The sequence below is a fragment of the Rhinopithecus roxellana genome, chromosome 5 (assembly GCF_007565055.1).
Source record: "Rhinopithecus roxellana isolate Shanxi Qingling chromosome 5, ASM756505v1, whole genome shotgun sequence".
NCBI lineage: Eukaryota > Metazoa > Chordata > Mammalia > Primates > Cercopithecidae > Rhinopithecus > Rhinopithecus roxellana.
In genome coordinates, this window is record NC_044553.1 from 32,002,457 (window position 1) to 32,025,033 (window position 22,577).

General features: G+C 42.4%; 1 long non-coding RNA gene and 1 other non-coding gene across 2 annotated transcripts; one reads left to right on the plus strand and one right to left on the minus strand.

Moving 5' to 3' along the window:
* The first annotated feature begins 6,985 nt into the window (after positions 1 to 6,985).
* LOC115897413 lies at positions 6,986 to 14,072 on the plus strand. Its single transcript, XR_004057199.1, has 4 exons — positions 6,986 to 7,105; positions 7,328 to 7,482; positions 10,134 to 10,333; positions 14,000 to 14,072. It is a non-coding gene; the product is annotated as an uncharacterized LOC115897413 (long non-coding RNA).
* LOC115897906 lies at positions 7,326 to 7,490 on the minus strand. The gene has a single exon (XR_004057682.1). It is a non-coding gene; the product is annotated as a U1 spliceosomal RNA (small nuclear RNA).
* Positions 14,073 to 22,577: the final 8,505 nt, after the last annotated feature.

Sequence of the window (22,577 nt, forward strand, 5' to 3'; positions counted from 1 at the left end):
TAGACCAATAGAACAGAACAGAGGCCTCAGAAATAACACCACACATCTACAGCCATCTGACCTTTGACCAACCTGACAAAAACAAGCAATGGAGAAAGGATTCCCTATTTAATAAATGGTGCTGGGAAAACTGGCTAGCAATATGTAGAAAGCTGAAACTGGATCCCTTCCATACACCACATACAAAAATTAACTCAAAGTGGATTAAATACTTAAATGTAAGACCTAAAACCATAAAAACTCTAGAAGAAAACCTAGGCAATACCAATACCATTCAGGACATAGACATGGGCAAGGACTTTATGACTAAAACACCAAAAGCAATGGCAACAAAAGCCAAAATAGACAAATGGGGTCTAATTAAACTAAAGAGCTTCTGCACAGCAAAAGAAATTGTCATCAGAGTGAACAGGCAACCTACAGAATGGGAGAAAAATTGTGCAATCTACCCATCTGACAAAGTGCTAATATCCAGAATCTACAGAGAACTTAAAGAAATGTACAAGAAAAAAAACCAAACAACCCCATCAAAAAGTGGGCAAAGATATGAACAGACACTTCTCAAAAGAAGACATTTATGCAGCCAACAAACATATGAAAAAATGCTCATCATCACTGGTCATCAGAGAAATGCAAATCAAAACTACAATGAGATATCATCTCACACCAGTTAGAATGGCAATCATTAAAAAGTCAGGAAACAACAGACGCTGGAGAGGATGTGGAGAAATAGGAACGCTTTTACACTGTTGGTGGGAGTGTAAATTAGTTCAACCACTGTGGAAGACAATGTGGCGATTCCATGGAATACTATGCAACCATAAAAAAGGATGAGTTTATGTCCTTTGGAGGGACAGGGATGAAGCTAGAAACCATCATTCTCAGCAAACTATCACAAGGACAGAAAACCAAACACCTCATGTTCTCACTCACAGGTGGAAGTTGAACAATGAAAACACATGGACACTGGGCAGGGAACATAACACACCGGGGCCTGTCAGTGGGTGGGAGGCTGGGGGAGGGATAGCATTAGGAGAAATACCTAATGTAAATGATAAGTTGATGTGTGCAGCAAACCAACATGGTACATATATACCTATGTAACAAACCTGATCATTGTGCACATGTACCCTAGAATTTAAAGTATAATAGAAAATAAAAAAAGAAGAAAGAGAAAACAAAACAAAATAAAACAAAATTATAACCATTGCTTTCTTCCAATTTACATTTGTAAAGATTTCCAATTGATTTTGTTTTGGATCCCTTGTGTACAGCATAGAGTAGAATTTTGCCTTATGATTTAATCCAAATTTATTTTATTTTACTTTCAGTTTTTATTATTTTTTAAATAAAAAATAGAGATGAGGTCTCACTATGTTGCCCAGGCTCATTATGAACTCCTGGGCCCAAACTATCCTCCTGCCTAAGCCTCCCAAAGTGCTAGGATTACAGGAGTGGGTTACCACGCCTCGCTGAAATTTCTCTTATTTTAATACATTAGTTTAGCACATTTATATTTATCAAATTGACAAAGTTGGTATTATCAATATAATATATATAACTTTATATGATGCCTTCTATTATTTCATAGATTCTTTAAAAACTCTGATGTTGTGGTATGTATTTGGTTTTATTTTTTCTGAAAATCTGGAAAGGTTATATTTTTATTTCAGTGGTTGTCTTTATAATTTATATACTTAATCTTCCTCTTTTAGGCATTATCTATCAATCCCCTAATATGAATAAATAATGAAATTAGAGTATTTTCTCATATTCTCCCTATCCTGCTCTTGATGACCTCTCTTTTTGCCATAGTTTTCCCATTTATTTCTTGGTTGGTTTAAGTTCATCTTCTAGTAGTTTCTTCAAGGAAGGCTCAGGGCAATAATATTTCTTGAGATCCTGCCATGCTTAGAAATGTCTCACTGTGCCTTTTTATGTAAACAGACAGAGATAAACACAACAGAATATCTTGAGAATTGACTCAGAAGTATGCCATGTGATGCTACCTTGAAGTCAGAATAACCTGCATTATAGCTAAAATAAACTTTAAATTACTATTCCTTTTTACCTTCCTCCCTTCCTCTCTCTCTCTCTCTCCACTCATTGCAGCCACTGCCTCTGCCTCTCAGGTTCAAGCGATTCTCCTGCCTCAGCCACCCAAGTAGCTGGGATTACAGCCGTGTGCCACCACATCTGACTAATTTTTGTATTTTTGTGTTTATTTTTTATTTTTATTTTTTGTAGAGACAGGGTTTCACCACGTTACCCAGGCTGGTCTCGAACTCCTGAGCTCAAGCGATCTGCCTGCCTTGGCCTCTCAAAGTGCTGGGATTATAAGTGTGAGTCACCACGCCTGGCCCCTTTTTTAGTTTCTTATCCAACTGCTCCCATATCAGACCTCATCTTTTTAAATTTTTTACTTTGTTTACCTCCCTCCATTCATTCACATGCTCATTTGAGAAGACTTAAGTTCTTCCAGCTTTGGACAATAACTGCTTTTAGAAACTGTAAGGTTTCAAGAGAACAGTTGCCCAACACTCAGAATTGTTTTAAAAATGGAGCATGTGTATTATGTGGCCAGTGTCTTCACTCTAACTTGGTTATAAGACTAAAACCATTCTTTACTGCTCTAACATGCTGAATAAATCATCTGACGGGGAGGGGGTGTTTATCTCTGTTTATATATGTTATATGAGTTCTCTTGAGGCTGTGTGACTTATCTAAGTGGAATATTGAATATTCATTGAAATGCATTTGTTAAGTCGTTTATATTATTAATGAGCATTTAAATGCAACAGATATCATTTCAGGTGACTTAACATAAATGAATAAAAGTCAGAGCTATTTGATTATTTTTTGCTTGAGAAAAAAATAGACTTTGTACCTCAGAGTGAACGCCTCACCTTACAGAAGGACACTTTTTCAGCTTTTGCCTTAAGGTCTTCAGCCGTAGGCCTCCTCACTACTTTCTTCTTGCACCCTGGCATTTCCTACAATGTAAAACACTGGAGGATCTATGTGAACCCCTGGGTTGGGTCACTTGCCAGGCTCTAGTTGCTGTTGTTGTTTTTGTTGTTTTGTGCTACTCTCCCCTTGTTCACTGGGATTCTGCCACACTGCTGATTTTTCATGATGGTCTCTCCCTCTTGGACTCCACGTTTGTAGTTCCTCCCGCCTGGAACATACTGTCTCCCTCCCTAGACTTACGGCTGTCACAACTCAAGTCTCTCAAGTACAGCTTTAGCTATCACTCCCTCAGGGCAAACTTCCCTTGCTTTCAAGCTAGACTAGGTTCCTCTGCTACACACTTTCATGGTTTTCTTTTCTTTTCCTTCATAGCCCTTACCATAATTGTGTTTGAGTCATACTTCTACGATTATCTGCTTAATGTCTTCTCCTCCCCTAAGTGGGGATTGTGTCTGTCTTATTCATTGCATCCCCAGCACCTTGTACCAGCATGTCATAGACACTTATTACATAGTTGCTGAATAACTGGATGAATGATTCCGTCCCAATATGGCTCCCACTCCCATCTTTCCACCAAAACTCCTTCTGCATGATTACCAATTACCTCCTTGCTGCTGAACCCACTAGATATTATTTGGTTTCCATCTTGAATTCTTACCAGTATTAAACACTTGACCACTTTTTTCTTAAAACACTGCTTTTTGTGCCTTCACTTACTCTCAGGATCCTTTGCTGGTTCGTCTTCACTTTTCCTAGTTCCTTGATGTTGGATGCTCAGAGCTTGGACCTGAGCTATGTCCTTTTTTAAAGTGTGTGTTCAGTTTCTAGATTATCTTATTCTTACTTACTGCTTTCAATGAAGTCTATATACCAATGACTTCCAAATTTAATCTAGACCTTCAAGTCTAGACTTTCCCAGTCTGCTATATAGCATGTGCCCTATATTGCTCGGTCACTTTACCTGGATGTCTGCTATAGGCATCTGCTATAGTTTAAACGTTTGTCCCTCAACAGCTCGTGTTGAAATTTGATCCCAATGTTGAAGGTACAGCCTAATGGGAGGTGTTTGGGCCATGGGCGTGGACAACACATGAATAGGTTAGTGCCATCCCTCTGGGGTTGGGGAAATGAGAGTGAGCGAGTGAATCGTTGCTCTGTTAGTTCCCACCAAAGCTGTTCGTTAAAAAGAGCCTGGCACCCTTCCTTTCTCGCCATGTGCTCTCTGCACACCTTGGCTCCTCTTTACCTTCACCATGAGTGGAAGCAGCCTGAAGCCCTCACCAGAAGCAGATGCTGATGCCATGCTTATCATACAGCCTGCAGAACTGTGAGCCACATAAACCTCTTCTTTACAAATTACTCAGCCTCAGGTATTCCTTTATAGCAACACAAAATAGACAAAGACAGAAAATTAATGCTGAGGAGTAGGGTGTTGCTATAAAGATACTTGAAAATGTGGAAATGGCTGTGGACTAGTTAATGGGCAGAGGTTGGAAGAGTTTGGAGGGCTCAGAAGAAGATAAAAAAACTAGGAAAAGTTAGGAACTTCTTACATATTGGTTAAATGGTTGTGAATAGAGATATAGACAGTAAAGGCCATGCTGACAAAGTCTCAGATGGAAATGAAGAACTTATTGGGAACTGGAGCAAATGTCACCCATATTATGCCTTAGCAAAGAACTTGGCTGCATTGTGTTCATGGCCTAGGGCTTTGTGGAAGGCCAAACGTAAGAGTGATGACCTAGGGTATCTGGTGGAAGAAATTTCTAAACAGCAACGCATTCAATTAGTGGCATGCCTACTTTTAACAGCTTATGATCAGATATAGCAGCAAAAGAATGAGCTAAAGGTGGAATTTCTAATTAAAAGAGAAACAGAGCAAAACAATTTGGAACATTTATAACTTGGTCATGTGGTAGAGAAGGAAAGAATGTTTTCAGGTGAGGAATCCAAGGGTGATGTGGAGCAACCACTTGCTAGAGAGATAATCATGGATAAAAGGGAAGCAGGTGCTAATAGAACAATGGGGAAAAGGCCTCAAAGACATTTCCGAAATCTCTGAGGTCGTCCCTCCCATCACAGGCTCAGAGGCCTATGAGGACAGAACGGTTTCAGGGGACAGGCCTGGGGTGCTTTTGCCCTGTGCCACCGCAGGATGTGGGGGGCATCCCAATTGCTCTAGCTCTAGCCTGAGCCCAAACAGCCCTGGGTACCACTCAGGCTGCTGCTCCAGAGAGTGTAAGCCTTAAGTTCTGGCAGCTTCCTCGTAGTGTTGTCTGCAGGCTCCCAGAATGCAAGAGTGGTAGAGGCTTGGCAGCCTCCACCTAGATTTCAGAGGATGTATTGGAAAACCTGAGTGCCCAGGTAGAAGCCTGCCACAGGGTCAAGCCACTGCAGAGAAACTGTACTAGGGCAGTGCCTAGTAGCTGTGGAGGCAGGGCTGCTGCCCTCCACCCTAGCATTACGGAGTCACCAGCAGCATGCACCTCAGTCTGTGAAAGCCTCAGAGCAGACTGAGCAGACTCCAACCCATAAGAGCAGCCATGTAGGCAGCGCTCAGCAAAGCCATAGGGGTAGGGCTGTCTGAGGCACTGGGAGCCCATCCCTCAAACCAGTGTGCCCAGAATGCGGGACATGGAGTCAAAGTGTATTTTGGAGCTTTAAGATTTAATGTCTGCCTGTCTGCCCTACTGGTGACCTTTCTTTTGGCCAATTTCTCCTCTGGAGAATGAAAATGTTTACCTAATGCCTGTACAACCATCGCATCTGGGAATTAAATAACTTGTTTTTGATTTTACAGGCTCATAGCTGGAAGGAATTTGCCCTGAGTCTCAGATGAGACTTTGGACTTCAGACTTTTAAGCTGATGTTGGAACAAGTTAATGCTTTTGGGACTATTGGGGTAGAATGCATCTTGCATGTGAGAAGGACATGAGTTTGGGGGGAAAGGGGCAGAATGTTATAGTTTGGATGTTTGTCTCCCCAAGCCTCATGTTGGAATTTGATCCCAATGTTGGAAGTGGGGCCTAATGGGAAATGTTTGAGTCAGGAAGGATGACCTCTCATGAATGGATTAATGCCCTCCTGGGTGGGTTGGTGGGGCGGGTAAATGGAGTGAGTTCTCACTCTATTATGCTGGTTGTTATTTTCCATGAAAGCTGGTTGGTAAAAAGAGCCTAGCACCTCCCTGCTCTCTCTTGCTTCCTCTCTCACCACGTGATCTCAGCACATGCTCACTCTCCTTCCCCCTTCCCTTCTGCCAATAGTGGAGGCAACCTGTAGCCCCTCGGCAGAAGCTGAGCAGATGCTGGCACCATGCTTATTGCATAGCCTGCAGAACCATGAGCCATATAAACCTCTTTCCTTTATAAATTACCCAGCCTCAGATATTCCTTTACAGCAACACAATTGAGACAAAGACACCATCTCAAACTTGGCCTACCCAAAATTGCACGTTTGGTATTTTCCCCAAATGTGCTCCTCCCCAAATCTCAGCTGAGAGTATCTTCATCCATCCAGTTAGTCATGCCAGAAATCTGGGAGTCAGCCTTTCTGCTGTCTTCTCCTCAACTCCCATAAGCTAACCCCTTACAAAGTTGCATGGATCCTACCTCCAAAATAAATCTTGGATCTGTCTATTTCACTCCACCTTCACTTCCACCATTTATCCAAGTCCAAATCACCATTCTCAGCAGGCATATAGCAGAAACTTCAACCGGTCTCCTTGCTTCCATTCTTCCTGTGCCACCAGCACTGCCACCACTACCAAAGAGCCTCTCTCCTTGGATAGTTCTAGACTAAAATTCCCGCTCTCTGACTCTCTTTTCCTAACTCTTCTTAGTGCTTTCTTCAGGTTTGTTAATGGAAAGTATGTTAATGGTTCCTCAGAGTGGCCTCTATTAATCTCTTTTATTGAATATGGATTTACTAGTTTAACTTTCATTGTCAACCTTATTTCCAAGTTCTTGAAGAAATTTTACAGTTTTTGGTTTTTTGTTGCTTCTTTCGTTTGTTGTGAATACCTAGGTGTGAGTAACTGAACAGCTGATGAAGCAATGGAGAAAGCCATCGTCAGGATTTTATAACTGATCTGACCTTTGGAACACCAAGGACGTATGGCACACTGATTTTTCTTGTTAGTACACTATGTAATCCAGACCTGCAATAACCCAGTATCTGTGATAAGTTAAGGGGAGACTAACCCATCACAGACACTGGGCTATTGCAGGTTATCCAGACCCAGTATCTGTGATGCGTTAAAGTCTCCCCTAGAAATGTGACTCCACAGGATTAATTTTTAATTAATTATATTTTAAACTCCAAATAAGTTTTTTTTCTTTTTCTTTTTTTTCCCCAGGGGAAAGCAGGAATGCACTTCCTCACTATCACAAATTATGCAGTTGAATTTCCTGCATTTGGGGAAATCACAGGGGTAAGCACACCTACGGAGTGCAACAGATGAGCCTCGCCCTGGGAAAACCACATTCACGGTCATGGCATCTCCCCTGCCAGGTAAGAATCCAAATAGGTTTTTACAGTAGAGATTTATCAACAACTTGTTAGTTGTATTCAGTGTTGAGAGTGTTTCAAAGTGTTATGCTGTCTGGGAAAGTTAAGCAGAGGCCCAGAGAAGCTATGCCAAGCAGGCCACCAGCAAAGGCAAAGGCAGCATTTTACAGCTTATTCAGGAAAATGCCTGGAAAAGTCTGTTCCTCAGCACTATGAATGCTGGTCTTTGTTAGGAAATTATGCAGAAGTGTCACAATACTATAATAACAACTTGATTTTTTTGTTTTTAAAATGTCAGTTTCTTAAGACTCTTTATCAAGTTCTTCTGCTCTGAAAAAACAGAATCCTAATCAGTTCATCCTTTTACCTTCTCTATAAAGAGCCCTAGTCATAGAATATATTTCTGAATTTGCCTTCCCCTCCTCCAAATCTCTGCTACCAGGCAACAACCTTCAAGACAGCTTTAAAGTGTTACTGCTCAGGAGAAAACAAATACAACTCCAGTGGGGCCATTACGTCATTATTCCAGTGGCTTTTGCTTTGATTCTGTTTTGTTTTCATAATTTAAAGTCTGAGAAGTATCTACTTAAAGTGGCCCTCAGCTCTTAAGCTATTCCTGGGGTCTTCTCCTTCAGCTTCACCCGTTGGAAGGACATGCTTAGAAGACAGTGAGGAAACCCCACAAAGCAAAGAGGGTTAAACTGGGTTTTAAATTCAGTGGGTAAGTGAAGGCAAGTACCTCATCTCTCCAAGCAAGACCTTCTTAGCTGCTAAGTGCAGGAGCTGCTGGAGGAACCAGTCATGCAGAGCTAAGAGCTATGGGAAGTATCTAAAAGCAAAGGACCTGACTGATTCTATAAGTAGTCCCTGCAAAAATCCATTCCACTGCCTTGTACATCTTGTACTGCTCCCCCACACTGCACCTACACGTGCATGCGTGCACTCACACACACACACTTCCCTTTTTGTCATTATTGGGGCTCCAGAACTTGATCTGTCTTCATCATCAAATTTTTGGGGGGCTTCTATGCTGTATAGAACACTTTACCACATCCTGGTTAAGAAATGAGGCCTTGTCATCAGTGGGATTCCAGTGCATTTGGGGAAGGGGTGATTATTGGTGAAAGTACAGGCTGTGCCCTATATGGTGGGTGGGTCAGGCAGAGATAACTTCAAGGGCTGGGGCAAAGTCTACTGGATTAGGTAAGAGGATTAGCAATGTGTCTGTGAAACCACCATTGCAAAATCATAACTGAGACACTGAGAGATCTAACCTAAAATCTTGCTTCTAGCCTCCAAGCTGTCCTTGTTCATCCCTGGGCATGGCCTGAACTAACTTCAGGGGGATCTTAGTTTTTAATTTATAGTTTAAAACAAAGATAACAGTCCTTCTCCAAAACAAACCTCCTTCTTGCCTGGGGACTAGACTGCCTTTGTAAGATTAATTAATTAGCCACAAGAGTAGAAATTATGCTTTAGGAGTCACGCAACTGGGGACTACAGGATTCTGACCTTCCCCAAATTGCTCCTGGGGATAACATCACTATTGTAAAATGAAATGTTAGTGCTTTAGATATTTTGCAGACCCCGCACTTGATGGATCAGCTGGCACCACCCAGATGGATAAACTGGCTCATCTGATTTTGGGGCCCCTCCCCAGGAAATGACTCCGCCCAAGAAGACAGCTTTGACCCCTTACGATTTCACCTCTGACCCAACCAATCAGCACTCCTGACTTACTGGTTTTCCCCCAGCCTCCAAGTTATCGTTAAAAACGCCGATCTCCATAAGCTTGAATGCCTGGGGAGTCTGATTTGAGTAATAATAAAACTCTAGTCTCCCGCAAAGCTGGCTCTGCGTGAGTTACTCTTTCTTTATTGCAGTTCCCCTGTCTTGATAAATTGGCTTTGTCTAGGCAGCAGGCAAGGTGAACTCACTGGGCGGTTACAAATTTGGGGCTTGCTCAGGATGCTTTGTGGCTGCCTGCCCGTGGTTTGGTAGACTCCCTCCAGCAACAGATCCAGAGGCCAGCCCAAGTGGCCACCTAGTTCTCTTGGACTGGGGGCTGACTCTAGTACTGTCTATACTTGTGCCGTGCTGCTGATCCATTGTGCATGAACTGCAATAGAGAAATAGTCCTGGGAGATATCCCATAACTGTAGCTCCATGGAGGAATGTTTGCCTATAGCCCCATGGTGGGGTGTCTGTCTCCAGCTCCACCACTGGGTGTCTGGGACTGTAGCCCTATCACTGGGTGTCTGTCATGGAGTGTCTGTAGCTGCAGCCCCATTATGGGGTGTCTGATTTGGTGAATATTCTAGGTGCTGGCAACAGCCCCTTCCTTCTCCTATTTATAAACCTCTCTGGAGGTGCTGCTATCTCTTGGTTTCCTTGCAGGGTGTCTGTCTGTAGCCCCATCATAGGGTGTCTGTCTTTAGCCCCATCACAAGATGTTTACTGGTGGGGTGTCCAATTGGATGGAGAATAGGGGACTTGTTTGGAGGAATACTCTTGGTTTGTGACTGGGTCTGGAATCTGTGTCTCAAAGGCCTTCTGTCTTATCTTTGTTGTGTGTGTTTGTACATGTTGAGGGGATCTCTGAGGGAATTGCTGATGGAAGTCCAGCAAGCCTAACTCGGAGAATTCTCTGTAAGTCAGGTTACATCTGGTGAGCCCTGAAGAAAGCTCAACAGGACTGACATGGGACGACCGTCCACTCTTCATCTTGCCCAGAGACCACCCATTTAATTACCGGTTGGAGGACGTCCCTCTCCACTTGGAGTGGATCAAAGACTATAGGGACCAACACGAGAAAGTTTGATCCTTGCCAGATCAATATTGGGTGCTGAACGAGGTGAACATTGTCTGTTTTGTTATGTGTATTTTGCTTCAGCTGGGATGGAAAATATTAATTTAGTTCCCCATGCACCCCATCAGGCATCATCTTGCAAAAGTGAGAAGCTTTTGCCTATGGTTCCGTAAAACAGAAATGGATTATTTTCTTTGGTAACAGGGCTTGGTCCCCATAGCTATGGCACAGTAAGCAGGGTCATCAAAAGCTGCTCCATTCTTCTGGAAGCTTCAGAGAAAGGGGACACAGAAATCTGGTATGCTGGTAAAAAGGGTAAGAATTTCTTACCAGTCAAATTTCTGGTCTCTCTCTCTCTCTCTCCTCTCTCTCTCTGTGTGTGTGTGTGTGTGGGTGTGTGTGGGGGTGTGTGTGTGTGTGTGTTTGTATAAATGATAAACATCACTGTCTGTCTCCTCTGCAAGGGTTTCATTAATAGAAGAAAAGATTTCTGAGAGTAGTCTTAGGTTGTAGCAAATCTGGTGCACTTTGTGATAAGAATTTGTCTTTCTGTGTTGTTCTGTAATGGAGAAAAGGGTATCACAGAATACAATGTGGATTTAGGATTCCTGTAAGCCCACTTTTCAATCCAGCCTGGCAGGCTGCTCAGTTACAAACTTTGCTATGTGTCCCTGAAACCAATACCAGATGAAATTTGTCTGTCTGGTTGGTGATCTTAAGAGCCAAACCTTGTAACTATGTGGGGATACTTTCTCTTGGTCTCTGCCATCCAAAGGACAGGAATTTGGGGGTTCATATCATAGTTAACCCTAAAAGTTATCTTGAGCAGTTAAAAGCCTTTGCAAGCTCAAAATTAGCTGCTCTAGGTTTCTTCTAGGAAGAGCAGTAGAAACTGCTCAATGCTGTAACTCAGTAGCTAAGGCCTTGTCTTTTGACAATGGCAACCCAGGTTCAATTCTTGGCTTAGGGAATTAGTCTTTTCTGGTTTATTTGTGGAACTTTTTGCCACTTATTGATTCTTTTTCCCCCATGTACCACTTTTGATTTCTTGTCTTGAGTTTCCCTTTGAACTACCTTGGAAAGATTCTAGATCTTGTTAAAAAAAAAAAAAAGAAAGAAAGAAAAGAAAGAGAGAAAGAAAGAAAGAAACTGCTTACTATCTCTTTGAAACACTTTATGCATCCATTGTAACCTTATTTAAAACATTAATTTCACATGGGAAGTTACCTGTGGTAAAGTTTAAAAGCAAGGAATATTGACTATTGGTCCTGGCTAGAGTCTAGTAATTAGATATTTAAAAAATAATCTTTTTAAAAGAGCTGTATGGTTAAAATCAGCTTCATTAAAAGCAGATATCCAAACTGTACATATATTTAAAATACCTTTACGTTGTTTTCTTTTCTCTTCTTGGATCTTATTTTTCTAAAGGAAAAAAAAAGGTTTTTTTCTTCTCAGTCGACTGAATTGTTTTTCTCCACTTTTGTCTTCTCAACACTCTTGATGCCCACATGAAAGAACCTAAGATAAATTCTAACACCTGGGAAAATTAGGGAAAAACAGAGGAGGTGCCACAGACCCCATTCTGGGAAAAACCTCTGTTTCTCTCATGGGACCCTAGGAATTGAAAAAGAATAGATCCTTCTCAAAATCTAAGGCTGTATTCTGTTTTACATTATATCACCTGACTTTTTTTACTTTGGCAGGTACCAAAAATTACTTTGCATTATTGGAGAGTTTTTAGTCTTGGTGTGTAATAACCAAGTAGGAAATACACTTTAAGGGATAGCTAATGGCAGTTAAGAGGGATGCTTGGCTCATGGATTTTTGGATTAGAGAAGCATGCTCTTGGCCACCTGAAAGATATGGAAACATCCCCACCCCCACCTGAGAGGAGCCTCCCATGGGGGATTGGCTGATTTCAAAATGGGCTGATGGGCTTTGGGTTGCTTTGCCATGACGTGCATGGTAGAAACATTGCACTATCTTCTCCCATAGTATTTCCCTCTTTTGGGGGAATCCAGAATGCAGTATACAAATGGCACCCTTAATTTTGAGGATACGTTTTTGCCTTCCAGCCGTGCCTTCTTATTATGCCCTAGAAATGGCATGCTTTCCTGGTGCTCTTCCTCCAAGGGTGCCACCTTGAAGCCAGTAATCCAATTAAGAAACTGGCAGATGAAAAATCTTACAACCACCAGACCTTCTGTCTGTCTATGTATATGTGTTGTATGCATGATGTTTGTATAAAAGAGTTCTGACTAATTGACTTAGAAAAATAAGCACTTAAATCAAGTATTTTTTCAGAAAAATAGAAACTTTTTAATCCCTTTTTGTTAGCGTGATTTCAGTGATCTTTTTGTAATAAAAACAGTTTTAAAGATTATAGGTAAAATATAAAATGTCTTCACAATTTAGACTTTTGGTCTAAATTAGGTCAGATGTTAGGTTTGCTAAATGCTTTAAGGTCATAAACCGTTTCTTTGACTTTTGCAAATTGTTAGACTTAACTACTTTGGAGCCATTACAAATTCTAACTAAGGTCTGAGGACATGTGGAATTAGCCATGCCCCCTAGCTATGCTGGAGTCAGACCTTATCTGCACTTCTGTCTGATGTCCTAGGCTCCACACTTAGTACCTAATTAAAACCACTTACTTACCAGGTTTTTCACCAAAAACAGAAGTTGCTAAGAGTTAACATTGTAACACGTACTTGAGACTACTGGAGAAATAGTTTTACATGCAAGATGTGTAAGGAAAGTAGAATGTGCTTTAGCTAAAAGATTAAATAAGGTATGGGACTATGGTTTTTGTCAAAGGGAATGTAATTTTGTCTAGTTTAGAGGGCTTTAAAGATTGACTTAACCTAAAAGAGTAACGGGACAAAACTGAAGGTTTAAGCAAGTTGAAAAGTGTTTGTGAAGAGTTGGTCTTGTACAGAAAGTTCTGTGAGTATGAGCAAGTTGGCTAAGACTTGAAGCGGATTATTTAATTTTTTTCTGTAGGTTGAACATAAAAGCACACTAAAGCAGGGCCAGAATCTGGGCCCATGTGTCTAAACAACAGGATTTTCTTAGAAAATTAATCTGCCGTTTAACGGAAAATTGTAAAGGGTTCTAAAAAAGTTTATAAAAACCTCACCTTATGGTCAAACTAATTAAAACTGGATAATTTATAACATTTTATTTAAAAACTACCTTTAGCATTAAACAGGGATTAATGCAAACATGAAATTTGGTTTTCTCTTTTGAAAAAGATTTTTGTGTTATTGATATATGTTCCAAAATTATGTGAAATGCCTATAATTCTGATATGACTTAGTATATGTTATCAGTAATAATTATAATTGTTAAGTTAAGTTATTGTGTGCCACAGAAGTAACAAATTTCCTTGTCAATTGTGTCTTTAACTGTGGCTGCCCTAAAACTTTTTGTCATCCACAAGCAATTATTGTCTTCTGATCCTCTTTAAATGGTGGTTTTATAATCAGCTATAAAACTCCAACAGGTGCACTTAAATGCAGGTTTCTGAAAACTTTGGAGACTGTGACGTTAGAATAGAGGAAAAACTTTCAAGACTCTCATTGAGAGCTGAAATGTTCATGAGTATTAAGCAGAACAGAAGTTAATTGCATGGGCTGAACTAATAGAAGATGGAAGCAACCTTTTTTGACTTTTTGCTTAAAACGTTGCTGATCCTTTTTTGTTTTTCAGAGCCAAGAAAACCTTTATTTTGAGCTATTTACAGCTTTCAATATTGAGTAAAGTACACATCTATAAACAAAATTTGGAGCATATGTGATTCTCTCTTCCTGATTTCGCCAGGATTTCGTAACTCTTTGTGAGTATTCTTAACTTATGGCAATATAGTTATTTCCATAAGCACAATAAGAATGTTTTCCTTTGCAACAGGACACAATTGAAGAAACAAGGCTTTGACTGGAATCATGTGCTTGCCTTTAAGGAATAAAAGCCTCGGGGCCAGGCGTGGTGGCTCATGCCTGCAATCTCAGCACTTTGGGAGTCTGAGGCAGACAGATAGCTTGAGCTCAGGAACTCAAGACCAACCTGGGCAACATGGTGAAACCCCATCTCTACTAAAAATACAAAAATTAGCTGGGTGTGGTGGCACATGCCTGTAGTTCCAGCTACTTGGGAGACTGAGGTGGGAAGATTGCTTGAGCTTGGGGAGGGAGGTTGCAGTGAGCAGAGATTGCATCACTGCACTCCAACCTGGGTGACAGAGCAAGATCCTATCTCAAAAACAAAACAAAACAGAGAAAACAAAGCCCCTTGGGAAAACTGGCCTCATACCTTGTCTACACAGTTCCTGTACAGGGTTCCTGATCTGTGGTAAGTAAAGATTGTCACTTTCTAACAGGCCCAGGAGCCCCAAGGATCTTGGGACCTCAAGAGGAGAGGAATTTACCCAACTCAAGGTTATTTGAGGGTACAAATGCATGGCTGGGCTTGGCTTTTTTTTTTTTTTTTTTTTGAGGCGGAGTCTCGCTCTGTCACCGGGACTGGAGTGCAGTGGCCGGATCTCAGCTCACTGCAAGCTCCACCTCCCGGGTTTACGCCATTCTCCTGCCTCAGCCTCCTGAGTAGCTGGAACTACAGGCGCCCGCCACCTCGCCCGGCTAGTTTTTGTATTTTTAGTAGAGACGGGGTTTCACCGTGTTAGCCAGGATGGTCTCGATCTCCTGACCTTGTGATCCGCCCGTCTCGGCCTCCCAAAGTGCTGGGATTACAGGCTTGAGCCACCGCGCCCGGCTGGGCTTGGCTTTTTAAAAGTCTTATCCGAGATTCCTTATGAAACAGAGTTCCATCAAAGCCATTTGAAAAAGCCTATGTGAAAAATAATTATTCTTGCTGCACTTTATGCAAATAATCAGTCAGAGCACAATAAGACTAAAACTTATTTTGCAAGTAACATTGATCTACTGTGCTTTATTTTTAATAAAAAATGGGGACTGGAGACAGAAAAGTTATGCTCCAAAAATAAAACACACTCATTGTTAGTTGTTCTTGAATTTTCTGCAGTTTGGACTAAATCCTAAATTATTTGTGGACTACAAGTCTCCATATTAATGATTTCAAATCTTTACTTTTAAAAGTAGGAATTGAATTCCTTATGCTAGAACTCATTATTTACTTTGCAGTATGCTGTTCCCTTAAATGCAATACTAAAATTATAGTTGACAATACTAACACATTTTTCAGCCATCCTGCATGAGTATGCTCAGACAGTTGCAAAGTGGTTCCAGTCCTCTCACCTTGGGGTCAACATCTACCCCAACTATGCCCCTGGTCAGCAGGAAGAAGTTAGAGTGTTCTTTGCCCTTTCTTCGTCTTCATTAGCTAACACCTTAAGATTAAGGTGTTATAAAACCCAAAGGAAGGGATTGAAACTGCCATTGCAAAATCATCACTGAGACAGTGAAGGAGATCCAACCTAACCAACTCCATCTTGCTTCTCACCTCCAAGCTGTCCTTGTTCATTCCTGGGCAAAGTCTGAACTAACTTTGGGGGGAACTTAGTTTTTTTTGTTTTCTTTTTTCGTGTTTTTGAGACAGAGTCTCACTCTGTCACCCAGGGTGGAGTGCAGTGGCATGATCTCAGCTCACTGCAACCTCTGCCTCCTGGGTTCAAGTGACCTTCCTGCCTCAGCCTCCTGAGTAACTGGGATTACAGGTGCCTGCCACCATGCCTGACTACTTTTTGTATTTTTAGTAGAGACAGGGTTTTGCCACGTTGGCAAGATTGGTCTCAAACTCCTGATCTCAGGTGATATGCCTGCCTTGGCCTCCCAAAGTGCTGGCGAGAGGTGGAGCCAGCTGGACTTCCTGGGCCGAGTGGAGACTTGGAGAAATTTTCTATCTTACAAGAAGATTGTAAAATGCACCAATTAGTGCTCTGTAAAAACACACCAATCAGTGCTCTGTAGCTAGCAAGGGGATTGTAAAATACCCCAATCAGTGCTCTGTAAAATGCATAAATCAGCAGGATCCTGAAAGTAGCCAGTTGCAGGGAGGACTGAAAAAAGGGCATTCTGATAGGATAGAAATGGAACACGGAACAGGGCAAATAAGGGAATAAAAGCTGGCCACCCCCAGCCAGCAGTGGCAAGCCGCTCGGATCCCTACCATGATGTGGAAGCTTTGTTCTTTCGCTCTTCACAATAAACCTTGCTACCACTCACTCTTTGGGTCTGTGCCATCTTTAAGAGCTGTAATACTCACCACGAAGGTCTGCAGCTTCATTCTTGAGGTCAACGAGACCACAAACCCACCACGAACCAACTCCATACACATCTTGGGGGCTCGTCTGGGATAGCACCATGCAGTGAGTACCATCGGACCACTTTCACTTGCTATTCTGTCCTATTTTTCCTTAGAATTCGGGGGCTAAACACTGGACACATGTTGGCCAGTTAGAGGCAACTAGTGTGGCCGCTGGACTAAAGACACGGGTGTCAGGGTTTCTAGGAAAGGGCTCTCTAACAACCCCTGACTCTTTGGAGTTTGAAGCATTGGTTTGCCTGGAACCAGCTGCTTTTCCTGTAATTCTGGGCTGAGCCAAGGGTCAACAGAGAGGAAAGCCATTCAGCTCCGGGGTCCCAACAAAAAGTTGGTTGACCCTGCAACCATCAGCAGAACTCTCAAATTTACATCACCCAAGCGAGACTCGTCCATTTATCCTATCTATCCTGACCCTTGCCTCCTGGGTCCTAACACCTGACAGAGAAACTTCCTCCTGCCTGTCTTCTCTGAGGCTAGTCCTGCTTCTAAAAACCACTCCCTGTCCCTGGTGCTCTTCTAGTTTCTCTGAAAAGAATGGTTTCTAGTATAAATTTTGGGACTCTGTTCCCTTTTTTAGGCACCTGGGCTCACCAATCAGAAAGACATAATTATTTCCCAAAGCCCCATCATGGGGGAGACTATCTGGAATTTTGGGATCTCTCCTCAGACTAGCAGGCCTAACAAAGGCTATTCCTGAAGCTAAGATATGGGGAGCCTCAGAAACTATAGACTCCAAAATTGGGTGGGGGGAATATCCTTCATATTCATATGAGAAGTGAGGACAAAAGGCATCACTCTAACAACACTGGAGATCCCTTCACTCCCTCAAGGTATGGCCCTCCACTCCATTTTGAGGTATCATCTTTATAGGACAAGGGTAAGGTCCCAATACCAACAGAAGAAAACGCTTAGGACTCTAACAGGTTTTCGAGACTGCGTCAGTAAGGGCCACTAAATCTGATTTTTCTCGGTCCTCTATGTGGTCTAAGAGGAAAGGCAAGGGTGCAGGTTTTCGAGAATGCATTGGTAAGGACTACTAAATCCAAGCTTCCTTCGTCCTCTTTGTGGTCTAGGAGGAAAACTAGTGTTTCCACTGCTGCTTCAGTGAGCGAAACTATTCCGAACAGCATGGTCCAGGGACCGTTCCGCGTTCTTGGGCAGGAGAATAAAAAACAAACCAAAACCGCGGGCATTTTTTTCTTTCAGATGGGAAACACTCAGGCATCAACAGGCTCACACTTGAAATGCATCCTAAGCCATTTGGGACCAATTTGACCTGCAAACCCTGAAAAAGAAGTGGCTTATTTTTTTCTGCACTATGGCCTGGTCCCAATATTCTCTCTCTGATGGGGAAAAATGGCTGACTGAGGGAAGTATGAATTTCAATACTATCCTGCAGCTTGACCTTTTCTGTAAGAAGGAAGGCAAATGGAGTGAAATACCTTATGTCCAAGCTTTCTTTTCATTGAAGGATAATCCTCAACTATGCAAAGCTTGCAATCTACATTCCACAGGAGGACCTCTCAGCTTACCCCCATATCCTAGCCTTCCTACAGCTCCTCTTCCTATTAATGATGAGCCTCCTCTAATCTCCCCCACCCAGAAAGAAACAAGCAAAGAAATCTCCAAGGGACCACAAAAAACCCTGGGGCTATAGCTTACGTCCGCCTCAAGCTGTAGGGGGAGGGGAATTTGGCCCAAACCGGGTACATGTCTCCTTCTCCCTCTCTGATTTAAAGCAGATCAAGGTAGATCTGGGGGAGTTTTCAGGCGATCCTGATAGGTGTATAGATATCCTGCAGGGTCTAGCGCAAACCTTCAATCTCACTTGGAGAGCTGTCATTCTATTGTGTTTTTGTTTTTTGGGTTTTTTTTTTTTTTTTTAGATGGAGTCTCACTCTGTCGCCCAGGCTGGAGTGCAGTGGCACAAACTCGGCTCAGTGCAAGCTCCACCTCCTGGGTTCATGCCATTCTCCTGCCTCAGCCTCCCGAGTAGCTGGGACTACAGGCACCCACTACCACGCCTGGCTAATTTTTTGTATTTTTCGTAGAGACGGGGTTTCACTGTGTTAGCCAGGATGGTCTCAATCCCCTGACCTCGTGATCCACCCGCCTAGGTCTCCCAAAGTGCTGGGATTACAGGTGTGAGCCACCTCGCCCGGTCAATGTCTTGCTATTGTTAGATCAAACCCTGGCCTTCAATGAAAAGAATGCAGCCTTAGCTGCAGCCTGAGAGTTTGGAGATACCTGGTATCTTAGTCAAATAAATGATAGAATGACAGCCGAAGAAAGGGATAAATTCCCTACCGGTCAGCAAGCCGTCCCCAGTATGGATCCCCACTGGGACCTTGACTCAGATCATGGGGACTGGAGTCGCAAACATGTGTTGATCTGTGTTCTAGAAGGACTAAGGAGAATTAGGAAAACCCCCAGGAATTATTCAAGGATATCCACCATAACTCAGGGAAAGGAAAGAAAATCCTTCTGCCTTCCTCGAGCGGCTACGGTAGGCCTTAAGAAAATATATTGCCCTGTCATCCAACTCCCTCAAGGGTCAATTGATCCTCAAAGATAAGTTTATTGTGCAATCAGCTGCAGATATCAGGAGAAAGCTCCAAAAGTGAGCCCTGGGCCCTGAACAAAATCTGGAGGCATTACTAAACCTGGCAACCTCGGTGTTCTATAATAGGGAACAAGAGGAACAGGCTGAGAAGGAAAAGTGAGATCAGAGAAAGGCCACAGCCTTAGTCATGACCCTCAGACAAACAAACCTTGGTGGTTCAGAGAGGACAGAAAATGGAGCAGGCAAATCACCCTGTAGGGCTTGTTACCTGTGTGGTTTGCAAAGACACTTTAAAAAAGATTGTCCAACGAGAAACAAGCCGCCCCATCGCCCATGTCCACTATGCCAAGGCAATCACTGGAAAATGCACTGCCCCAGAGGACATTCTCTGGGCCAGAAGCACCCAACCAGATGATCCAACAACAGGACTGAGGGTGCCCGAGGCAAGCGCCAGCTCATGTCATCACCCTCACTGAACCCCGGGTAAGTTTAACCATTGAAGGCCAGGAAATTGATTTCCTCCTGGACACTGGCACGACCTTCTCAGTGTTAATCTCCTGCCCCGAACTGCTGTCCTCAGAGTCCATTACCATCTGAGGAATCCTGGGACAGCCTGTAACCAGGTATTTCTCCCACCTCCTCAGTTGTAATTGGGAGACTTTGCTCTTTTCACATGCCTTTCTTGTTATGCCTGAAAGTACCACACCCTTATTAAGGAAGGGCGTATTAGCCAAAGCTGGAACTATTATCTATATGAATATAGGGGAAAGTTACCCATTTGTTGTCCCCTACTTCAGGAGGGAATCAACTCTGAATTCTGGGCATTGGAAGGACAATTCGGAAGGGCAAAAAATGCCCGCCCAGTTAAGATCAGGCTAAAAGACTCCACTACTTTTCCTTATCAAAGGCAATATCAATTAAGGCCTTAAGCTCATAAAGGATTACAGGTTAGACATTTAAAAGCTCAAGGCTTAGTAAGAAAATGCAACAGTCCCTGCAACACCCCAATTCTAGGGGTACAAAAACCGAATGGTCAGTGGAGACTAGTGCAAGATGTCAGACGAATCAATGAGGCAGTAATTTCTCTATATCCAGTTGTACCAAACTCCTATACCCTGCTCTCTCAAATACCAGAGGAAGCACAATGGTTCACTATTCTGGACCTCAAGGATGCCTTCTTCTGCATTCCCCTGCACTCTGACTCCCAGTTTGTCTTTGCCTTTGTCCTCAAAGACCACACATCCCTACTTACGTGGACAGTCTTGCCTCAAGGGTTTAGGGATAGCCCTCATCTGTTTGGTCAGGCACTGGCCCAAGATCTAGGCCACTTCTCAAGTCCAGGCACTCTGGTCCTGGTCCTTCAGCATGTGGATGATTTACTTTTATTATTATTATTATTATTATTATTATTATTATTATTATTATTATACTTTAAGTTCTAGGGTACATGTGCACAACGTGCAGGTATGTTACATAGGTATACAAGTGCCATGCTGGTTTGCCACAACCATCAACTCATCATTTACATTAGGTATTTCTCCTAATGCTATGCCTCCCCCTGCCCCCCACCCCACAAAAGGCCCCCATGTGTGATGCTCCCCACCCTGTGTCCAAGTGTCCTCATTGTTCAGTTCCCACCTATGAGTGAGAACATGTGGTGTTTGGTTTTCTGTCCTTGTGATAGTTTGCTCAGAATGATGGTTTCCAGCTTCATCCATGTCCCTGCAAAGGACATGGACTCATCCTTTTTTGTGGCTACATAGTATTCCATGGTGTATATGTGCCACATTTTCTTAATCCAGTCTATCACTGATGGGCATTTGGGTTGGTTCCAAGATTTTGCTATTGTGAATTGTGCCACAATAAACATATGTGTGCATGTGTCTTTATAGTAGCATGACTTATAATCCTTTGAGTATATACCCAGTAATGGGATCGCTGGGTCAAATGGTATTTCTAATTCTAGATCCTTGAGGAATCTCCACACTGTCTTCCACAATGGATGAACTAGTTTACACTCCCATCAACAGTGGAAAAGCGTTCCTATTTCTTCACATCCTCTCCAGCATCTGTTGTTCCTGACTTTTTAATGATCGCCATCCTAACTGGCATGAGATGGCATCTCCTTGTGGTTTGATTTGCATTTCTCTGATGACCAGTGATGATGAGCATTTTTCCATGTGTCTGTTGGCTACATAATGTCTTCTTTTGAGAAGTGACTATTAATATCCTTTGCCCAATTTTTGATGGGGTTGTTTGTTCTTTTCTTGTAAATTTGTTTAAGCTCTTTGTAGATTCTCGATATTAGTGCTTCGTCAGATGGGTAGATTGCAAAAATTTTCTCCCATTCTGTAGGTTGCCTGTTCACTCTGATGGTGATTTCTTTTGCTGTGCAGAAGCTGTGCAGAAGCTCTTTAGTTTCATTAGATTGCATTTGTCAATTTTGGCTTTTGTTGCCATTGCTTTTGGTGTTTTAGTCATGAAGTCCTTGCCCATGCCTATGTCATGAATGGTATTGCCTAGGTTTTCTTCTAGAGTTTTTATGGTTTTAGGTCTTACATTTAAGTCTTTAATCCATCTTGAATAAATTTTTGTATAGGTTATAAGGAAGGGATCCAGGTTCAGCTTTCCACATATGTCTAGACAGTTTTCCCAGCACCATTTATTAAATAGGGGATATTTTCCCCATTGCTTTTCTTGTTTGTTTGTTTTGGGGTTTTTTTTTGTTTGTTTGTTTCTTGTTTTTGAGATGGAGTCTTGCTCTGTCACCCAGGCTAGAGTGCAGTGGTACAATCTCGGCTCACTGCCAGCTCCACCTCCCAGGTTCATGCCATTCTCCTGCCTCAGCCTCCCGAGTAGCTGGGATTACAGGTGCCGCTACAATGCCTGGTTAATTTTTTGTATTTTTTTTTTTCTTTTTTTTTTGTAGAGACGGTGTTTCACTGTGTTAGCCAGAATGGTCTCAATCTCCTGACCTCGTGATCTGCCTGCCTCAGCCTCCCAAAGTGCTAAGATTACAGGTGTGAGCCACTGCGCCCGGCCTCTCCATTGCTTGTTTCTGTCAGGTTTGTGAAAGACCAGATAGTTGTAGATGTGTGGTGTTATTTCAGAGGCTTCTGTTCTGTTCCATTGGTCTATATATCTGTTTTGATACCAGTACCATGCTGTTTTGGTTACTGTAGTCTTGTAGTATAGTTTGAAGTCAGGTAGCATGATGCCTCCAGCTTTGTTCTTTTTGCTTAGGATTGTCTTGGCAATGCAGGCTTTTTTTGGTTCCATATGAACTTTAGTTTTTTTCAATTCTATGAAGAAAGTCACTGGTAGCTTGACGGGGATGGCATTGAATGTATAAACTACCTTGGGCAGTATGGCCATTTTCGTGATACTGATTCTTCCTATCCAAGAGCATGGAATGTTCTTCCATTT